General features: G+C 40.6%; 1 long non-coding RNA gene across 1 annotated transcript; it reads right to left on the bottom strand.

Moving 5' to 3' along the window:
- Nucleotides 1-1,650: 1,650 nt before the first annotated feature.
- On the bottom strand, nt 1,651-2,323 carry LOC133452049 (uncharacterized). Its single transcript, XR_009783233.1, has 3 exons — nt 2,214-2,323; nt 1,963-2,051; nt 1,651-1,776 (listed from the first exon to the last, which is right to left on the bottom strand). It is a non-coding gene; the product is annotated as an uncharacterized LOC133452049 (long non-coding RNA).
- Nucleotides 2,324-16,689: the final 14,366 nt, after the last annotated feature.

Below are 16,689 nucleotides of genomic sequence, written 5' to 3'. Positions count from 1 at the left end.
CCACTACTCATTCTGTCTGAAAATAATATCACGGTGCCTTGCAGCCTTAGATTAACTTGGTTTGTTTTCTTGTTTCACTCCTCACCTGAGTCTTGATCATCTCTCCTGTCTTCCTGCGAGCTAGCGGGCCCCGCTCCGGTGCTGGCTTTCATCTTGCCTAATTGGTTTTGATGGCCTCTGCGGGGAATTTGTGGCGAGAGAGGCGCCGCAGCACTGTTCAGGTGCAGCCAGCGAAGGGTTAAAACAACCCGCGAGGGATTAATGAACGGTTGAAGCAGCGGATGAGTGGACAGGGGCAGGAGATTTGACCGCTGTTGTACGGCTACATAACCCAGTTGCTCCTTCTCCTCCCATCTCTCCACTTCTGTCTGTTGCCAAAAGGCACTAGCGAGGAGGAGGAAGCGGTGGCGACTGCAGGGAACACTTTGGAGCATTACGAATCTTGTTAAAGTAACATGTGGGGTGCATTTTGTTCTCTTGTCTTGGCCTGCGGTCTAATTTGTTTGTATCTGGTATCTGACTGTTGTGTGAATATTCATCTGTGCAGGGATGCATGTGGGCTTGTATGCAGTACTCGAGTTGTAAAAAAAAATCAGGGGGGGTGGTGGATTTTATCATATGGGGACCAATAGTATACAGCTGCAGGCTCGGAGGCTGCAGTTCCAGGACCCGCAGTTTCAGGACCCGCAGTTCTAGGACCCGCAGTTTTTTGCAACAGCGCCACTCAGTGGATTGGAGTTGTCATTGCAGAGGCTGCAGTTCCAGGACCCGCAGTTCCAGGACCTTCAGTTTTGCAAATTAAACGTTTATTACGCCAAAAGATTACTTAACATGATGAATTGAAGTATAACTTTTTTAAAGTTTTAGTTAGAAATTCTTATTTAAAGCTTGTTTAAGTTAATAATCAGGTACGGATAATTAATAAACAAGCATTTTTATGTGTAAAGGTTTATTCCACCAGATTAATACTTTTACTTCATGTGTAGTAAATAAACAAGGATAATTAACAAATATTTTGATTTCTTGAGGTTAATCCCGTCAAATTATTACTTTGTATGGAGTTGATAAACAAATAATAATAGTTAACAAGTACATTGGTTTACTCCAACCAAATATTAATTACTTTGAACAGCCTACTCTGCAATACAAATCAAATAGGTTGCTAAGAGTTGCAAACAAATTGCAAATTTGTGATCAGCATAATTAGCTAATTACAGGTAAACTTAAGATGGAATCATATTTGGCCAGATACTATTGAGATATTTATAAGGTTTGAAAGGCACACAGCTGGGCCTCTAAGGGCAGATTTAAGATTATGTCTCTATATTTGTAATATAATCAAATGATTAATATTAACAACCAGGGTTCCTACACATTCTCAAACATCAAATTCATAGACCCTACAATGTATAATTTGAGACAGATAATTATGATTTCCTATTACAAGATTAGGTAGTACACTGCAGCAGGTTTTATGGAAGCCTTTCTGAAGTCAAACAATATATCAAAGGAACCTACATTTCTATTCTAGCATAAATCTTAATCTAAACACATTAAATGACCCATGTCTATTTTTTAAGACTTTAAATGTTTCCCCATCAAATTCACAAACTCTTTTTCCAATCATATTTTTTATTTTATACACACACACACAAACACACACACACACATTATTTCAACTTTATACAGACCAAAAGCAACCCAAAAAATCTCCCTCAGTGTCTCCCTTGTTGGAGCAGTTGTTTTTGGAGCTTCCTTTTAAATTCCTCCCTTTCACTGAAATAGTAGACATAAAAATCACAGCTTTATTGACAGAAATGTGTTTAACATTTAAAACATTAAGTGCTACAGGAATTACAATAATTATGCACATTTCTTAATTATAGTATGTAACGCATTGCATAAATTGATTAAGACTTAATGTCATTCTGTTAGAAATATATTTATATTTTATTCTCTCACCTTGGATGTAAGGGTTGCCCAGCAAGGAACAGCTGTTCCGCCTGAAGCACGGGCACGTTATGTGTCCACGCAAGACCATAAATGATAGCCTATAAGAGAAATGTAATTTAATGTATCAATAAATGTATTAGTATTTTCAAAAATCTATTTTTAAAAATCTATTCCAGTCTACCGATATAGATATATTTTATAGTTATATGCATCTAGTAAATGAGAGAACATAACAACTTATAACTTGACATGTTACTTACGTTCGTCATCGAAGTCCGGATACAATCTGCAATCTGCGACCTGCAAACCTGCAATGACAACTCCAATTCATTGAGTTGCGCTGTTGCAAAAACTGCGGGTCCTGGAACTGCGGGTCCTGGAACTGCAGCCTCCGAGCCTGCAGCTGGACCCTTCTCATGGGGACAGATAATTTGTGCTGATTACACAGGATAAGTAAAATGGATCACTGCAAAAACTAAAAATCTTAACAAGAATATTTGTCTTATTAGGGCCCGAGCACCTTCAGTGCGAAGGCCCTATTGTATCTGTAGGAATTTTTTTTTTTTCTTTCTTTTTTCTTCTGACGAAAGGAGGGCCTTTTTGACCCCCTAAACGTGCCCAAAAAGTCACCAAATTTTGCATGCAAGTCAGGCCTGGCGAAAAATTTGATATTTAATGGTTTGCATTACTGGGTGTGGCAAAATGGCTCAACAGCGCCCCCTAGAAAACTTTGTGCCTCAAGCCCCACAATACGGTTTGATGTACATGCACGAAAATCGCTACACACCTGTATCAGTACACAACTTAAAGAAAAGTCTCTTGGCGACATGGCCGAAACCGAACAGGAAGTCAGCCATTTTGAATTAATCGTGTCACTTTGGCGCAATTTATGCCATTCCTTCGGCAGTTAATACGGCCCGAACCGTAAAGTGCCCCCAAGTGTGTTATACATCAAAATGTGCATCTCCATCCTGCGACAACACGCATTACTTTTCTCTTTCAAAAGCGTTACCGTGGCGACGCTAGACGCCAAAAAGCGCGCCCACCCTTCATCTGGTTGGTTCAGACAGAAAAAACTTTGCGCCTCAAGCCCCACAATACGGTTTGACGTACATGAACGAAAATCGGTACACACCTGTATCATGTCGCAACTTAAAGAAAAGTCTCTTGGCGCCATGGCCGAAACCGAACAGGAAGTCGGCCATTCTGAATTAATCGCGTAATTTTGGAGCAATATGAGCCATTCCTTCGAGAATTAATACGGCCCAAACTGTAACGTGCACCCAGGTGTGTTATACATCAAAATGTGCGTCTCTATCCTGCGACTACACGCATTACTTTTCTCTTTCAAAAGTGTTACCGTGGCGACGCTAGACGCCAAAAAGCGCCCCCCCCCTTCATCTGATTGGTCCATATTTGATAGTTCCCCAAAAGTCACCAAATTTTGCATGCAAGCCAGGCCTGGCGATACATTTGATATTTAATGGTTTACATTAATGGGCGTGGCAAAATGGCTCAACAGCGCCCCCTGGAAAACTTTGTGCCTCAAGCCCCACAATACGGTTTGACGTACATGCACGAAAATCGCTACACACCTGTATCATGTCGCAACTTAAATGGCGCTTTTGCATTAGTCTCACTTCTCCCCGGTTCTACCCGCTATGGCCCCATTTTGCGCTTTCGCACTAGGGCTGAGACGGGTAAAGCCGCTCCAAGTCGATACTTTTTTCTGTAACCATTTCAGCCAGGTTCTTTGCGGGCTGAGAAGGGACTATTTCTGACGTCGCCACCGATTGGTCGGGGGGCGGGGCCGTCACCACCCTCCACGCCTCTGATTGGTCGGGGGGCGGGGCCGTCAGACGTTTGAATCAGGAAGCGGGAGTCAGAGCGAGGCAACTCGCGGCTCGCAGCGATTTTATTATAAAGCGCAAAACGTCTGTTTGGTGATCCAACTCTGAGGTGCAGATGTTCATAAACCTGGTGGCTGAGGAGAAAAAATTTAAAAAGGGATGTAGACGGGCTGTTTTACTCTCAGCCGCTCCCGGCTCCAGGTGATTTCTGATCAGCGGCGACATGAACAAAGCGGTTGCGCAATCGAGTACGTCACAGCAGCTTCCGCGCCGAGCGGAGCCGGGCTGAACCGATACTAGTGCAAAAGTGGCAAAAGAAAAGTCTCTTGGCGCCATGGCCAAAACCGAACAGGAAGTCGGCCATTTTGAATTAATTGTGTAATTTTGGCGCAATTTATGCCATTCTTTCGGCAATTAATACGGCCCGAACCGTAACGTGCACCCAGGTGTGTTATACATCAAAATGTGCGTCTTCATCTTGCGACAACACGCATTACTTTTCTCTTTCAAAAGTGTTACCGTGGCGACGCTAGACGCCAAAAAGCGTGCCCCCCTTCATCTGATTGGTCCATATTTGATAGTTCTCCAAAAGTCACCAAATTTTGCATGCAAGCCAGACCTGGCGATAAATTTGATATTTCATGGTTTGCATTAATGGGCGTGGCCTAACGGCTCAACAGCGCCCCCTAGAATACTATTCTCTGCCATAACTTTTGAATGGTTTGACATAGAGAGTCGTGGGTGGTGTCATGGGACTCGGTATTGAGTCCTTGACCATAATTGGTGAAAATTAGCCCCGCCCCTTCTTCTGATTGGTTGTCCCGATTTTCTGCTATAACTTTTGAATGGTTTGACATAGAGAGTCCTGGGTGGTGTCATCAGATTCTGTATGGAGTCCTTGACCTTCATTGGCCTGAATTAGCCCCGCCCCTTCTTCTGATTGGTTGTCCCTTTTTTCAGCTATATCTTTTGAATGGTTTGACATAGGAAGTCGTGGGTGGTGTCATTTCTGATATGCTTATGGGGGGCGGTGGCCGTGAGTGTGAGGGCCCGTTCATCGCTGCTTGCAGCTTTAATTTCTAGTTAAAATGTCTCATTTTAGTAAAAAAATCTCATTACACTTAAAACAAGACTCATCACTGGAAAAAAACAACCAATTTTCACCTGGTCCTGGACAGGTACAGGTCCTGGATAGATGGGAGGTTAGTCCCAGTTATCCTCTCTGAATCATCAGGACAAAACAAGACATCAAGGTCTTGTAGAGCAAGGTTCTAAAGATTGACTGAATGAATAGATGAATAAACCCAGAGTGTAGTTATAAGCAGTACTCGAGTTGTAAAAAAAAATCAGGGGGGATGGTGGATTTTATCATATGGGGATAGATCATTTGTGCTGACTACAAATAATATAATATATTACAAATAATAGCACTGACCAAAACACCTGCAGAAATACTGCAGGAATGACATAGCAGCAGTTAAATGCAGCCTTCTGTAAGCTTTAAATATCCACTGGGCTTACATCAAATACATCAAAACACAACAATAAAAAACAGTTTTCTGAACTTATCAATATGCCTTTGTCTTTCACAGGATAAGTAAAATGGATCACTGCAAAAACTCAAAATCTTAACAAGAATATTTGTCCTATTTCTAGTTAAAATGTCTCATTTTAGTAAAAAAAATCTCATTACACTTAAAACAAGACTTATCACTGGAAAAAAACAACCAATTTTCACCTGTTTCAATTAGATTTTCACTTCAAATAAGTAGAAAAGTCTCCCAGTGGAACAAGATTTTTTTGCTTGTAATAAGAAGATAAAATCTTGTCCCACTGGCAGATTTTCCTACTTATTTCAAGTGAAAATTGACCTGAAACAGGTGAAAAATGTCACATTTTTCTGGTGATGACTCTAAATGTTGAAATAGCAGTAAAACCACATTCATTGATGAAATGACATAAGGGATGGAAAGGGGGGATGGCAGTTTTACAGGGGGGATGATTTTGACCGTTTTTATTTCAGGGGGGATGCCATCCCCCCTCATCCCCCCTCAACTCGAGTACTGCTTGTATGCCGCATGCATTTATGTGAACTGCATCAATGCTGTTGTTAATTAATCTCCTCTTTCTTTTCTTGTCCATCAGAGGACAGGACATTTGAGCAGATATAACTGGGTACTTCCAGCAACCCTTGTGATCCCTGTGTTTCTCTCAGCCCTATCACTCCTCCTGTGCCTAAAGGTATTGATACCAAAGACAACAAAGCAGGCTGCGCTTGCTCTTCCACCTCCATGTCGTCGAGGCGTATCATGCGTGTCACCTTCTGCTGATGGTCACATGACATAGGATTGGCAAATCAGGGATACATAGTGACCCAGAAATCATATAAATATAATCCTTTCCAAGTGTGTATGGTTCCTCCCATCAGCACAACTGCTGTGTGTTGTTACTGATGGCGTCTGCAAGGGAATCAATATTTGGAGCAGAGTGAATGCCAGGAACGATCGCAACTGAAGTGTCACCGTTTTTAAAGAGAATGTATTAACTCAGACGTGTGAAAGTCTCCAGACAAATGTACACTTATTCAAGGTGAGTGTTGTTGCTGCGCTTGTCCTTGACATTGTTTTTCAATCCCTTGCACAATATTTGAAACAAGCAGAACATCTGAGAGGGTGTCCCGTCACTGCATCTTCTCATCAAAACCCTGTGATGCTTTCAGATACAAATCCTTCATCTCCACACAACATACCACTGACTAAAAGTACACAGACTGGAGCTTGCAAAGGTTATGTGGGCGTATGTGATTCTTTTTTGTTTTTTCCCATAAATGTCAAATTTCTGTTTGTTTTTCATTTTCACACTGTTTCAGCGCTTGTGTTTAGATATTCTTCCCAGGGTAAAGCAGCAGGGGCTTGCATTGCAAATATCAGTCTGCCCGCTTGCCTGCTTGTATGTCTGTCTGTCTGTCATTTGCCCATCTGTGCTGCATCTGTGTGGCTGTCCAACGGGCCCTTTCAGACTGTCTACTTTGCATTTCTTCCTCTGTTCTTCTTGTTGACTCCTGCTACACATGTCTGAAGGAATCACGCCTCCTCTCAGCCTCATGCCTTCATTTGTGCCTGCAATTCTGTTTCGTGTCCGTGCTTTGCGCCTGTCCTCTCGCATTTGGGCTAAGAATTTATGTGGCCTCATGTTTACACGTCAAGGTCTGGGTCTTTGCAAAACTTCCACGTAGCCACATGTCTGTCAAACGTCAGAGTATTAGCTATCTGTAAAGGCAAGGTCACGGTGTCTTAGACATGCAGAGGTAGGCAGAGCTACCACTATCCCCTCAAGACCGCACTACAATGCACCTCAATCACTTTTTCAGATGCTGCGATACTTAATAGGCAAACAACATAAGCATGAAGATGGTCTTTAACAAACTAGGTCAGGTGAACTTATTTAAATGGGAAAGAAATCTGCAAAATCAAACACCCATCGCAATTTAAAGACAGAGTCATGTATCAAGCACATGATTGGAACTGTGCATGCAGCTTTCCTGGACAGTGAAGGATTGATATTTTGGACACTCTCATTTTGATTCAGGCCAACAACAATTAATGTGACAAAGCTGTTGAGCACAACCTGCCTCCGAGATTTCAGCCATTAGCATGAGAGCTATGACTGAAATGAACCAAGATCAGTCCGGTCTCATAGAAATAAAATGACCCGTCTCTTTAAGTGGAGAAACATTTAAAGTGTTAGTTTTAAGTGCTGGTTAATTAACTTACATAAACTGCTTCAACTGGTAACAAGTAAATCAGTTAAGTTCATCTAACATGAGTCAAGGATGGATTCTTGTTAACTTTGATTGTCCTAATTTATCTAATGGCCTTCCAAATTAGGTAATTTTTTAAGTTGATTAGTATTCTTTTTGTTTCAGTTCACCTCCTGTTTCTAAAAATGGACATCTATCCATCATCTTCCTCTCCCATCCACTAACATTGTTACTAGCCTCACATGCAGGACTAAGTCCCAATCAGAAACAACACCAGACAGGGATTTGGTGATAAAGAATAGGTAAAACATTCATTCAACATTCAACATTCAAACAATTTTTGTTTTGTGAAACCTAACTTACCTTTGTGAAAATGCAAAAAGAGCCTTTTTGATGGTTAGACTTCCTTCATCCAGGTTCATGTCAAAAACCACTTTGCGTTAGTCAAACATGGATAAACATGAAACCTTTTATTCTATTTGTGAAAATTATGCAAAATAATTTAGAATAATTATAAACGCTGCTTAGTTGTCCTGAATTGCCCCTCAGGGATGAATAAAGTTTATCTGAATCTGAATCTGAATCTGAATCTGAACTCTTCCATTTCCATTTCTATAAACCTAACCATGATGTAAAATGTTTAGACAACAGTTCTCATTGACCTTGGGCAGCAACATATTGCTGTTTTTAATCCAAAGCATTTTAAAAAAAAGAAAACTGAGTACACTTCCTTGTTTTCACGCTCAGGTATCAAATCACTCTCCCTCAAAACTCAGCAACTCGATCAGAGCTTGGGTGCGAGGATTTGCCGCTTAACTCCAAAGCCGTTTTTCTGCACCCTAATAAACCGCTGCTCGTGCAAACGTCGACCGAGACTCAACACTCTCAAGATCCTGTAGATCAGAATTTAGACGGAGAACCGTCACAGGGATTGTTACGTTATGAGAAGAAGATGCACCAGGATTGACCCAAGTTTTTAAACCAAAAGCAGACCTCGCAGCAGCAGCAGCTGCTCTCCTTATTGTTCTTTGTCCAAATGGAAGGTCTCCAAACCAACAAAACCATGACATGTAAGTTCAGATTATTCATATGTTTGTTGCAGATCAAATACGATCAATACAATGATCAGTACATGGTGGTACTACCTGTGCAGGAAAGAAATGCATCTTTCTTGAACTGAGCCAAAATTATCTCCTGATGTTTAATCCTTCCAAACCCTCACAAAAAACATGCAAAGCATTGCATCTACCCAACACTGTTTAAAAAAAAGAAAGTCTTTGGTTTTAATTATTAATAGTAGTAATAGTAGTACAATTTCATTGTAAACAAATACTTTAAGTTAAAACAAAATCTGTAAATACAAAACAGAGCCAGAACAACACAGTTAACAGGCCCCGAGCGTTTACTCCCCCTGACACTCCAAAGGCATTCATTGTCATCTGTGATCTGCTTTTGCCTGCTAAATAGTTCAGTCTGCATGCTTTTTTATTTTTTGACAGCCCTGACAAGGTGATCTCATTACGAGAGGTAGCGTTCTACTAATTTGCCAGAATCTCATTTGGTCTGGAAAGATAATAGCATATAAGATCGCTCCGTGCAAAGCTTGAACTGCTTATTATTCATCATGAATCAAGGAGAACAAGAACAACCCCGCCTTTCTGGGGTTTTTTCAGGCTATGAAGCGACGTCTGTAGAATATGTCTCTCGCTCACCCATACACTTACTTACAGTGTACGGGGGTCTTATATACTGTATTTGTATGCAGTCTGTATACCACGGGGTGTCCAAAGAGCCGTGTCCTTCATGTTTTAGATGTTTCCCTCCTTCAACACAACCCTGATACAAATGACTGTGTCATTAACACACTTTTCATGATAAGCTGATGATAGCCATTAATCATAATCAGGTGTGTTGACGCAGGGAAACACCTAAAACATGCAGGACAGCACAGTTGACCAACTTTGGACACCCCTGGTGTTTGTACTTTCTTTATACGATAAAAACCACAGTACAAAATACGGAGCAATGTCAGGTTTAGTCTGTTGTGCAGGTTTCCACTGGCCTCTCATTTTTCCTCCCTACCTGCAGACAAACCTGTCAAGTCTCCCGTTTTGGCAGGGAAACAACCATATTTTACCCATCTTTCCCACCATCCTCCCATATTAGTATTTTCCCTTAAATTTCCCGTTTTATAATATAATAATTTTTAAACTGTAAACTGAATTGTCACTAACCTCGCGAGAACTGCCACCTGCTGTCGCCTGGGTGGCAGTTCTGGCGAGGTTAGTGGTGACCACGGGAGCAAACTCGGAACAACAAATCAGAGATGGATGGATGTAACGAGAGAGAAGATGTTTCTGCACAAAAAGCAAAGACTTTGTGTAAATATCTCTAAAAATGGGATATTACATTTACTTTCCTAAAGAGGAGCAGGATGTTACAGTTACGAGTTCTGAAAGATGTGTAACTGCGTTTTTAGGACTGATGTCCGTCAGCAGCACCAGCGCAGCATCAGAGGGACACGAGTGAAAATGACAAATAAAAAGAAGTTGTATCCCTGTCATCACATCAAAATATGGCAAAATGTCTGAGCTGTGTTGGAGAGGATGTGGTCTGGTTGGGGACTTCACTCATATATTTTGGGACTGCCCATTTCTGGAAGAAGGTTGAGTTGGAGATTAAGCAGATTCTGCATGTGGATTTTACGATGGGGCCGGCCTTAGTCATACTAGGTATACTTCCGGAGGATATGATGGAGAGAGATCTGGCTTCTCTACTGAGAATTCTGCTTTTAGTTGCTAAAAAAATGATAACAGTCAACTGGCTGAAACCAGATTCCCCAAGCATTCATTTTTCTCTCTCGACTTTTATTTATTTATTTTTTTTTTGGTTTATTAATTTTTATTTCTTTTCATGTCTTTTATTTCATTGTACACGATTGCACCTGTTCTGTTAGTATCTGTTAATATTGATAAAGAGTGTAAATGTGTATTAATCTGTTTGTGTTCAATAAAAAAAAAGTTCAAAAAAAAAAAGAAGTTGTAAATGTTTCACTTGAAGACAATCAATGTGTATATAAACTGAAAATATTTAAAATAAATAAATGTGTTTTATTTCACTTTTGTGTTTTCATTTAGGCTCTATTATAGGAATTACACACATAGGAATGTCCACAGCATATAGTGTCAACAAAGGTCGGCCTGTCATTATTAATATTATTATTATTATCAGATTTGGAACACATATTTGTAGTATGTAAGTGGTTGAAAGGTGGTTATTTTGAATTTCTCGTAAATCTGTCCTAAAATGTAAGATACTACCTCGGTTGGGCTGGTGGGACAGCGCGTGGCGGAAAATTTGCCTTATTTTTAAATCCAAAACTTGACAGGTATGCCTGCAGATCCACAGCCACACCAGTCTGCGTGCATCTATAACAGTACCATTACCAGTACCATTGTAACTCCAGCAGCAGCCGGGTGTCTTCCAAAGCACATACAGCCAAGAACACATTTATTAAAAACTGGTCTAACTCCACTGTTTAGTTATTTTCTGGGTACTTTGAGGTAGCTGCTCTGCTCTCCTGTAATCACCAGTCAGTGAAGCAGCAGATTGAAAGTTGCCTGCAGGGTTTCCCAAGTAACTACAAAAGCAGTGTTTGGGGCTGTAGTACATCTGTAGCAACGACATGCTGTCTGCTTTCATTACATTGTATTATAGCTGGCCACTTTTGCATATGTTTGTATAGCTTCCCCCTGCAACGGGTTTTGTGTCCCCATCAGGGAAGAACCCTGGTTCTGAGTGGCGCCCCATAATGAGGGGTAACGGGGCATTACTTGCTTCTCCTCATAGTTACAGCAAAAGGTTCAAGGAAGCAGGTGAAGACTCAGCAGCTATGCTGTGCTTTTAAGTTGTGTCTCCTTAAATATATCCAAACGTGTAAGATTACTGTCATCATGTCGCACACATGCTCATCCAAACTTCAAATTCCTTTAAGTGATGTTCCTGACTAAACATACTGTGAAATGCTGCTCTTGTTAAGCTGCATGCTTGATACAGTCATTAGTCAGGATCCGTAGATCAGATTCTTTTTAATCTGCAGCTTTGCTGCAGGGAGATTTCTCTATCCACCAGGACCACTTCATCTCCACCAAAGAGCTACTGAAGATATTGTATTATTTCTTTTGGGGCAGTCTGGGCTCTCATCTTTTGTTCATCGGCCCAACTTTCAGCGCGTCCCCATCTCTCTTTAATAACAAGCCTAGAAATAAAGAATCTTGTTTTCACAGGGAAACTGAAAGTTTTCTTGTTATAACAAGGAACTGAAAGATATATTTCTTCCACATTGTACTAATGCATCATTTACATTTCAATGCGAGAAATGTGTTGGAAGTGAAGAGGAGAGCAAATACTGTGACATCTAAACACTTCTCACTTCTTTTTCTCTGTGAACTCAGTCAAATCGAGGAAGATTCATGGCATTGAACAGGATGGATTTCTGCTGTTCAGTATTCTTTCCACCGAAGCTTTGTTCAGGTGGTGGACTATATGAATTCAACAGTGGCTTATTCGATTATATAACCCACAGTGATTATTCAACCATTTAAAATATGGTTTTTACCTTCATTTCAGCAAGGATAATGCTTAATGAGCGGGATTGTGTGAAAGCAGGAGAGTTGGAAATTAGAAAATTAGAAAAATGTCAAACATCTGATTCCTATACAAAACGGAGCCATTATTGTACTTTCAATTAATCCAGAGGCTGCACATTTCCAAAGGCCTGTTGTGTAAAGCACTATGAAAAAAGGATCACGTGTAGGCCTGCCCGGGGAACCGCAACAGACCAGGACGCCAGCAGTCGTGCTCAGAAGTTAAAAGGTGCCTTGCAGAGTTTCTAAATAGAGCGCACAACATTGTAGATAAGCAGAGTAAATTTAAGGGATGGATGACAAGTGGCGCTTTCAAAGGATGACCTTTTCAAGGAATAAACTACTTTTCAGTAGGAACATAAAATCCTCTCTTATCCATGGCAACCAGGAAAGGTAGCAGCTCCTTTTTTGGACTAACATGCTGCGTCCTCTGGTTTGCAACTTTGTGCAGAAAGTTTCATACTTAATAATGATGAGTACGAAACTGATAATGAGTCCAAACACATGTCGAGAATCTGAAGAACCACTAGTTCATAAAACAATGTGACATGTGGAAAATGTAGTTTTCAAAAAAGCAGAATGCAATGAATTTAAAATCTCATAACTTTATTCACGATAGAACATTGAAAATGCACCAAATGTTTAAATGGAGAAATGCACCATCTTAAGAACAGAAAAAAAACATAAAATGTGAATTTAATGACAATAATGCATGGGTCTGGGTGATTTTAGCCACTGTGTAGCATCCCTTCTTATTTTAACAACTGTACTGTACATCCGGGAATTGAGGAGACCTGTTTCTGGAGTTCTGGGAGAGAAATAACGTCAGATATGAGAGTTAGTCCAGCTGGTTAAATGTCTGCACTCCACATAGACCAGTTCAGCACCCAAACTCTACAACTATGAATTCATGGTACTGTAACAGATGCAGCGCATGGTTTAGGCGTGCCTTGCTGAAACCTGCAAGTCCTTTCCTGGGGAAAGAAAAGAAAATCCTGGACAGACAGGAGCATTAAGCTGCTTTAAAACCTGTATATGCCTTTCAGCATTGACTTTTCATGTCTATGTGTGAAAGCTGCCAATTCCATTGGTAACAAAGTATTCACATACAATCAGAGATGCATGCTTTTGAAGTAACCTCTGACAAAGAAAGGGTTCCAGCATCCATGGCTCACAGAAAAAAAAACATTCACATTTCAATTTGTGTGTCCAAAGGACCATTTTCCACTTTGCCTCAGTCCATTTTAAATGAGCTTTGGCTCAGAGAATGCAGCAATTTTAAACCATGGTCACACATGACTTCTCCTTTGTGTGATAGAGCTTTAGTCTGCATATATGGATGACACAGCAAACTGATTTATTAGTATTTTTATTATAAGTGGTAGTAGTAGTAGTAGTAGTAGTAGTAGTAGTAGTAGTACTATTATTATTATCATTATTATCAATTGTTCATGAAACCATGCAGTGATTTCTATGACAGAATTATGCCTCTTGTTAATTAATGCAGGGCCTGGAGGGAGAGTGCATAGCGATTTTCAGCCTTGTCCCTAAAACTAGAGTTTCCTCTAGTTTTTCTGAATCTTTTGATTTACCATAGATGATGATATTCAGTCTCATCAAAGTGACTCACATTTTTCCCAAATAGTTTCACAATTTGGCACATGCAGAATTTTTGCAGCTTGATGAATCTCTTCCCATCTTTACTTCTGAGAGACTTGGGCTCTTTATGTTACTGTTTTCTGAGGAACATAAAGTCGGGTCACCAAACTGTTGCCAAGTAATGTAATTAGGTGCGAGATGTTGCTTCAAGAGCTTTTATTTTAATTGGTCTTTTTCATTTTTAGTATTTTTTTTCCAACCTTTTGTTGCCCGTCCTCATTTCTTTAGGCTAGCTGCTGCAATAATGACGCCTCATTTTCAACCTTTTATATGTTTTTCTGTGTTCCCTATTGGTTTCTGAAATATGCAAACCGTTGGATTATTTTCTTCTTTTTTTTTTGTAGCTGGGCTTGTATTTGAAACCCAGGGATATCGAGACATGCTGACAGATATTAACACCTTTCAAATCTGCCTGAGGAGTATTAATATTGGTAATTTGACATTTTATCCGCCGCAACACAAGCGATAGAATACAAATGTGAAGAAAAACCTGCTACAGAAGATCCTTCCTGCCCACAGCGATAACCATCTATGTTGACCCTTTCAAGAAACTTTTATGATGACACTTCCAGCGGCATAAAATTAGACATTTCTGAAAGTTAACTTTTCGTCTTAGATTCAATTTGATGGAGAGGTTAAAGGGGCATATCTAATCATTCGTTTCTTAAAACAGTGCAGCGTTTTTCATTTGGAAACTAGTTCCAACACAGAAATGTGAAAAAAAAACCTGAAACCATGGAAACCAACCTGCTCACTGTAAGAGGGAACTTTTCTAGCTGCGACTGCTACTTTTCTGACTATTTAGAATAAATCTTTTTCATGAACACCTCACCACCGCCGAGCAGAAACTTTGTTGCTTACCCAGGCACTTCTGACTATAAGAAGTCCCCAAAGTTGTCATATCTTCTGGGTTTCACTTAGTTTTTTCGGTCAGTAAATAATGCCACAAAGTAATATTGAATGTTTCTTTTTTTTCTTTTTTACTGTCCTACACGTGTAATACCTTGGAATTAAAAGGTGTACTTTTATGGCTGTAAGCTGTTCACACAAATATCACATCCACATGAACACACAGCCAGATATGGATATAACAAGAGAGGAGTGCAGTGGAGTGTATTTGGGACGCAGCTTTAGTCTGAATGAACACTATTTGCATTTGAGAAAAATGGAGTGGCAGTAATGAGATGGGGGTGGAGGTAAACCAGAGTCAGCCGCTCTGCAGGTGATTCTCAGAGTGTGAAATATGCACCGTCAGAAATAGGTGACATAGGGAGGCTGTGGTTCGAGTAGTGTGCAAAACTTGCGCTCGATGACTAGTGCCGAGATCAAAGGGGGAGTCTTAAACCTCAGCAGGCGAAGCAAAGAATTCACACCTGCTTGAAATACTTCCACGCAAGACAGTCACACGTCTGCTCGGCGATACTCCCCCAACAACTTGCTCGGTTTGGTTACGTCAACAGTATTGCTACCCGCTAAATAAACATGTCAGAGTGCCAGTCTCCCTGTGGCATATACTGATATTTATATTTATAAAATACATACTGTATGTGTGTGTGTGTGTGTTTGTGTGTGATGATATCAAGAGGTCACACGAGTGTGTAGCAGGTGCTGGCCGTGGTGCCTGGAGAGGAGGCTCGTCTGTGGGGCTGCAAAGAAGGGAAGAAAAAAGGCCTTGAAGAGAAGCAGCGAGAGACAGCATTGCTCAAGTGAATCATTAGACCCATCAGTGTAATGAGAGCAGATCGGTCCCGAGCAACAAAGGAGGGAGGAGGAGGGCAGCAGGGAGACCGTGGAGAGGCAAGAAGGGTGGATGTAAAAAGCAAAGCAAAGACGATCCAGCCAGAATAGCCGTGAGCGGCGATCATCAGGGTCCGATGTCAAATTTGGTACTTTCTTTTTACAATCCCATCATAAGCGAAGCTATAGAGCGGCGTTCCTCCATTCCAGTCCCGCGGGGGCCACAGGCCTGCATGTTTTAGATGTTTCTCTGCTACAACACGCCTGATTAAAGTGAAGGAATCACTCTCAGCTTGTCGTCAAAGTTTGCACAAGTCTGTTAATGACCAAATCATTTCTGTCAGGTGTGGTGGACATCTAAAACATCTCAAATATCTCAAACTTCTCAAACATCTCAAACATCTAAAACATGCAGGACAGTGGCCCTCGAGGACCTGGGTCTGCTGCTGCTGCTTCATGAGCATCAATCGTTCTCGTTCCTAATTATTCACCACAGAAATTAGATTTGGGGATTCTGAAAAGTCAGAAAACTTTAGGTAATACTGACTGAAGCCTTGTATGAGGACACCAAATCTCTAATTTATGTCTCAAATGGTCCACAACGCATGACGTGTATGGGTCATAGGCACGGGCGAAAATCCTGTTTCATAGTTGGGGGGGACAATAAACAGTAAGATTTTAGAGAATAAATCCAGGGGGGGACAAGGAATAAAAGTTTTAGCCTTCCTTTAATACAGCATTTTGACATTTTCAACTCTATCTCGCAAACAGGCAGAAGACCTTTCTTAGAGTAATACAAAACAATGGTATTAGGTGGAAGGTGGCAATAATACAGCACATCTGACATAATACACTGCAAAAACCCAAAATCTTAACAAGAATATTTGTCTTATTTCTAGTTAAAATGTCTCATTTTTAGTTTAAAAAAAATCTCATTACACTTAAAACAAGACTCATCACTGGAAAAAAACAACAATTTTCACTTGTTTCAAGTAGATTTTCACTTAAAATAAGTAGAAAAATCTGCCAGTGGAACAAGATTGTTTTGCTTATAAGATAAATCTTGTCGCACTGGCAGATTTTT

The sequence above is a fragment of the Cololabis saira genome, chromosome 10 (genome assembly GCF_033807715.1).
Source record: "Cololabis saira isolate AMF1-May2022 chromosome 10, fColSai1.1, whole genome shotgun sequence".
In the NCBI taxonomy this organism is placed as follows: domain Eukaryota; kingdom Metazoa; phylum Chordata; class Actinopteri; order Beloniformes; family Belonidae; genus Cololabis; species Cololabis saira.
Note: the sequence above shows the minus strand (reverse complement) of the source record. Positions and strands in the feature narration are given on the sequence as shown.